General features: G+C 38.7%; 1 protein-coding gene across 1 annotated transcript in view; it reads left to right on the plus strand.

Moving 5' to 3' along the window:
• rbm26 (RNA binding motif protein 26) overlaps positions 1–5539 on the plus strand; it is a 158434-nt gene extending 152895 nt beyond the window's left edge. The window contains exon 25 of the transcript XR_012096112.1: positions 4976–5539. The gene's annotated coding sequence lies outside the window, so the exon portion shown is untranslated. The remainder of the gene's footprint in view (positions 1–4975) is intronic.
• The last annotated feature ends 461 nt before the right edge of the window (positions 5540–6000 follow it).

Below are 6000 nucleotides of genomic sequence, written 5' to 3' on the forward strand. Positions count from 1 at the left end.
GCTTCACGGTAGGGGGGGTGTGATTTTGATGATGTGTGATGTTTGGCTTATGTCAAACATAGTATTTAGTCTGATGGCCAAAAAGCTCAAGTTTGGTTTCATCATACCATAGCACCTTCTTCCAGCTGACTTCAGAGTCTCCCACATGCCTTCTGGCAAACTCTAGCTGAGATTTCATGTGAGATTTTTTTCAACAGTGGCTTTCTCATTGCTACTGTCCCTTAAAGCTGCGATAGTTGTTGTACGCGCAGTCTCCCACCTCAGCCACTGGAGCTTGTAACTCCTCCAGAGTTGTCATAGGTCTCTTGGTGGCCTCCCTCACTAGTCCCCTTCTTGCATGGTCACCCAGTTTTTGAGGACAGCCTGCTCTAGGCAGATTTACAGCTGTACCATATTCTTTCTATTTCTTGATGATTGACTTAACTGTACTCCAAGGGACATTCAGTGACTTATAAGTTTTCTTGTATACATTTCCTGACTTGTATTTTTCAATAACCTTTTCCGGAGTTGCTTGGAGTGTTCTTTTGTTTTCATAGTTTAGTTTTTGCCAGGATACTGACCCAGATACAGGTGTATTTCTACTACAATCATTTGAAACACCTTGACTGCACACAGGTGATCTCCATTTAGCTAATTTTGTGACTTCTAAAACCAATTGGCTGCACAAGTGATCATTTATTAAAGGGTCATATTAAGGGAGTTTTTTATATTTATAGTTAATTTAGATCAGTTTGTAGTGATCTGTTATCACTTTGACACAAAAGAGTCTTTTTCTGTTGATCAGTGTCAGAAAAGACAAGTTAAATCCACTGTGATTCAATGTTATAAAACATGAAAACTTTGGGGGGGGGGTGAATATTTTTTATTGGCACTGGAATTCCCACTTCCCATATTAGACAAGGTTTCCATTTTCATTCTGTAATTTTGCCTTTAATGCAAGACTATTATTTATTGGATTGTAAAATGAAATCTTTGATGCAAAAATGAACAACTTTGCTATTATCAAAAGTATCTCGCCAAATTTCAGCATCTGCATCCCTTTGTCATTGTGCAACACCATACTGTTGTTTTATAGCAAAGAGAGAGAGATGCAATTTCAGGGCATGAAAGGTTTGTTTGCAAAAAGCACCAATTGGCCTTCTTCCAAGAGTTAACACACTTCTGGTAATGTGTATGCACTACAGGAAAGTCCTTGAAATTAAGAGGGCAGATTTCTATGCATGCTATAAGGGAGAACTTTATTAAAAATTCATTGGAGTTGGTTTTCTAACGACTGATTTTCAGGGTATGGTCTTCACTTGCATGGCCAGCAGATATTTCCTAACCCCTTATCTGAAAAAACTGAGGCGTCTTGTTATATTGTGTAACTGGAAATGAGCAACAATTGTGCAAGGACTTTTCAGAGCTCTTATTCAATTATCAGCAGTTCTATTGAAGATTCTTTGAAATGAAATATTAATTTTGTTTCTCTTCCCTCGGATGCTGTCTGACCTCTGAGTATTCCCAGCCTTTTTTTTTGATTTATATGTAGTTTTTTTTAGAGTAGACCAATTTGGTATGTTAGTGAATTTCCTTAGACATGAGCTGAGGATAACAGAGTTCCACTGCTGTCCTTCAGTTGGTGAAATAGCTGGGATTCTGTGAAATACCAACACCTTCTGGTCACTATTTTTGAATTGGTGTTTTCCGTTCTCAATCTGTTTCATTAGGTTACTAGTTCAGGAGCAACCATTTTAGTACCATGCCCAATTTCATTTTGCAGTGTAACTGATGATTGAGACAAAGATCTAGAGAGGAGGCATGGTGCTGCAATTAATAATGCTTGAATAATTACTTCACAAGAACTAATGAAGCTATAAAGTATTTGGATGAAAAGAGGAATGGACTAAAAATTGTCAAATGCAAGATCATAAAATTGTAAAGTAATAGACATACTCCAAAATTTGAAATGGCATATGGGCAGAAAAGTAGTTGTACAAGGTACATTTTTTAAAAATTCCTTTAATCTGTGGGCTTTGGAATCTAGAGAGCAGTGAAACTCAGTAGAAATTGTTTTATTTTGGTCATTAATGAAGAGAGATTTAACGTATGGGCAAAAGTATATTGCCTTTTCTCTGAAATAGTAAAAATGTTCTTGAGCTCTTTCCTTTACAAAAACCTTCTTAATGATGAACAGTTTTCTTTTGAGGCTGCATCCTAATATTTCACCCAAGAATGAAGAGTATCAAAGTTAAGGAAGAAGGAACTGCACTGCCTCTTTTGCCACTTCTGTTACCATACATTATTCCATTCATCCACTCAACCAGGGCAAAGGTCAGACTGGAGATGCCCAACACAGAAATCACGTACAAGAGTGGTACTCCGTTAGTTTATTGTTGGACTCCTAGCTCCTAGATAGTTGACATTACAGAACATTCATCTGGCATCCTTTAAGCAACCTTCCTCTCAGCAGCTTCCATATTTGGAAATGTTAAAAATATATTTTCTCATGTTAATGTTAGTAAAACTCTGGAAAGAAGAAAACCACAAAATGAAAAAGGTATTGAAATATGGATGTTTCTCAGTCTAGGTCATGCACTAATTGTTGATATTGATTTTATTTAATCAAGTTGAATCATAATGTGTTCTACATGTTTTACATCAGGTCAGTGTTACCCATGCACTAGTGTCATGAAAATGATCAAATGAATATTCAATATTTTAAAAAAGAGAGCCTTTGCAGATGAACAAACTTTGAACATAATGGTCCAAAATTCATAGATTGTCAATGTTTAATGCATGAGAGTGAAGCAGGATGCACCAAATTCAAGTTGATGATTTCATATAGGACTTTTGGACAGCAAATCTCCCAAACTCAAGAAACCTCCATTGCTTAGTGGCCAGTGTAACTTCTTCACTACTGACTCTAAAATCTGGGCCATTGTAGTGTTAAAATGGAATGTAGGATAAAAGATCAACCCTTCATGTTTTTGTATACTAAGACTGGTATACAACTTTAATATAAAACCTGTAATTAGATAGTTCAGTGCTACAATCACATAAAATACATGCACAATCCTATGAACTCACCCTTTATTTTGAAACATTAAACCAAAGCTTTAATTTTATTGTGTTTCAGCTGTTCGTGCTCAAGATAATTGGAAAAAATGCTTGATTGGTGCTCTATTATTTTTCTATGATTTATATTCACTCAAATAAATTATGCTGCAGTTTTAAATATGGGCCATGTTATTTTACATATGGGATTGAAAATATTACTTTGTAATCTAAAAGCAAATAACATTTGGCATTTTAAAAGAATGGATTCACTCCAGAGTTTCATTCTAACATTGGTGTAAAGCAGCTTCCCCCAAAGATAACATTAAAAATGTGATAAGTTTGCTTTCATCAATAAAATGAACAAGAAAACATTCACTCAGGAGGTCAGATCAGCAGAGACCACTGCACAGTGTGCAGTAAAAATATATGACCTAATAAGTTTACATTTAGAAGCTCATTTGTTAAAATTCTTGAATTGCTAATTTGTGTCTGCAAGATGAATGGGTGAGGTATTTGTAATGTGTGAGATTAATATTGATGGATGGTGAAGTGTATGGCTACTTTTTCTTATGTTTGTATTACTGAACTATTCGGAAATCCCATCCCATGAAGACTGAGCGGATGGCAGATCTGCTCTTATTGTTAAGTAATCTACCACCATTTTGATAGTTTAGCTAAAAGACGTGAAAAATAGCTTTAGTCTCTTCAAGGAATTTATTTTAAAATGTTTTACTTGTTTCATAATTTTATGAACCATTAGTAGATGACACTAACCGCAGAATAATGCTATTTTCAGCTAAGTATTATGAAAAGTTTATTCAGTTACTCTAACAAGAGAGAATCTGCAGATGCTGGAAATCAAAGTAACACACAAAATGCTGGAGGAACTCAGCAGGCTAGGCAACATCTATGGAAAAAAGTACAGTCGATGCCTCGGGCCGAGACCCTTCAGCAGGACTGGAGAATAAAGATGAGGAGTCAGAGTAAAAGTGTGGGGGGGGGGGAGTAGAGGGAGGAACACATGATAGGTGAAACTGGGTGGGGAGGGGAGAAGTAAAGAGTTGAGAAGTTGATTGGTGAAAGAGACACAGGGCTGGAGAAGGGGTAATCTAATTGGAGAGGGCAGAAGGCCATGGAAGAAAGGAAGAGGAGGAGAAGCATCAGAGAGAGTGATGGACAGGCAAGGAGATAAGGTGAAAGAGGGAAATGGGAATAGGGGCAGGGGGTATTACTGGAAGTTTGACAAATCGATGCTCATGCCGTCAGGTTAGAGGTTACCCAGATGGAATATTAGGTGTTGCTCCTTTGTCATGTCAGAACGGGAATGGGAAGTGGAATTAAAATGAGTAGCCACTGGGAGATCCCTCTTTTTCTGGTGGATGGAGCATAGGTTACCTCCTTGCCTGCCCATTGCCTTGCTCTGGTGCTTCTCCCTCCTTTTATTTCTTCCACGGCCTTCTGTCCCCTCCAATTGGATTACCCCTTCTCCAGCCCTGTATTTCTTTCACCAATCAACTTCCCAATTCTACCTCACCCATCCCCCACCCTGTTTCACCTGTCACTTTGTGTTTCTCCCTCCACTCTCCCCACACTTTGACTCCTCAACGTTTTTTTCCAGTCCTGCTGAAGGGTCTTGGCATGAAACGTCAACTGTACTGTTTTCCATAGACGTTGCCTAACCTGCTGAGTTCCTGCTGCATTTTGTTGTGTTATTTATTCTGTAATTAAGCTTGGGAATTTGTACCCAATGAATATCTCTAATGACACTAAAATCTGTAACTGTCAATATTAGTATTATGGAATTTCCTGACTCAAATTGATAACTTTAATTCTGTACATGTGTCCTCCATTACCTGATCATGTGCCCTAAAGTGCTGTAATACCAAAGTCAGGATATTCTTTAGTTACAATGTCAATGGTTGGAAAATTGTTAAAGTTCATTCTACAGAGGTTGTACTGAGAGCATCCTGAGCAGCTGCATCACTGCCTGGTTTGGAAATTGCACCATCTCAGATCATAAGACCCTGCAGCGGATAGTGAGGTCAGCTGAAAAGATCATCGGGGTCTCTCTTCCTGCCATCATGGACATTTACACTACACGCTGCATCCACAAAGGAAACAGCATTATGAAGGACCCCTCATATAATCTCTTCTCCCTCCTGCCATCTGGGAAACGGCTCCAAAGCATTCGGGCCCTCACGACCAGACTATGTAACAGTTCCTTCCCCCAAGCTATCAGACTGCTCAATACCCAAAGCCTGGACTGACACCTTGCCCTACTGTCCTGTTTATTATTTATTGTAATGCCTGCACTGTTTTTGTGCACTTTATGCAGTCCAGTGTAGCTTTCTCTTTTTTTATTATGTAGTTCAGTCTAGTTTTTTGTACTGTGTCATGTAACACCATGGTCCTGAAAAACGTCGTTTCATTTTTACTATGCACTGTACCAGCATTTATGGTCGAAATGACAATAAAAGTTGACTTGACTTGAAATGTAGAAGCTGCTTGTGCGGAATGTTCAAATGGTCTTGTTTTCTATACCTTGCTCCTTTAAAAAAAACACTATTTAAATTTAACCGAACTGAACAAAGTTAAAGGTGCAAGAGAGACTACAGATGCTGGAACCTGGAGCAGATCACAGACTGCTGGACAAACCCAATGGGTCAGCTTCTGTAGAGGCAAAGGAATGGTTGATGCTGCAGATTGAGAACTTGAGTCAGGACAGAGTGTAGAGGGGAGATGAGCACTGGAAGTGGTGACAGGTAAAGAGGATAATAGGCAGATTGGGCCAGGTTGGGGAGGGGTGGAATCATAGGACAGTGGCTGGTTGGTTGTAGGTAGACATAGATAAGGAGAAAGTTTCCCCCCTCTGTTCTCTTTCCTTATCTGTATGTATCTATGACCTACCAGTCATTGCCTCCAAACTCAATCTCTCCATTACCTGATCACATGCTGCAGTGG

The sequence above is a fragment of the Hemitrygon akajei genome, chromosome 2 (assembly GCF_048418815.1).
Source record: "Hemitrygon akajei chromosome 2, sHemAka1.3, whole genome shotgun sequence".
NCBI lineage: Eukaryota > Metazoa > Chordata > Chondrichthyes > Myliobatiformes > Dasyatidae > Hemitrygon > Hemitrygon akajei.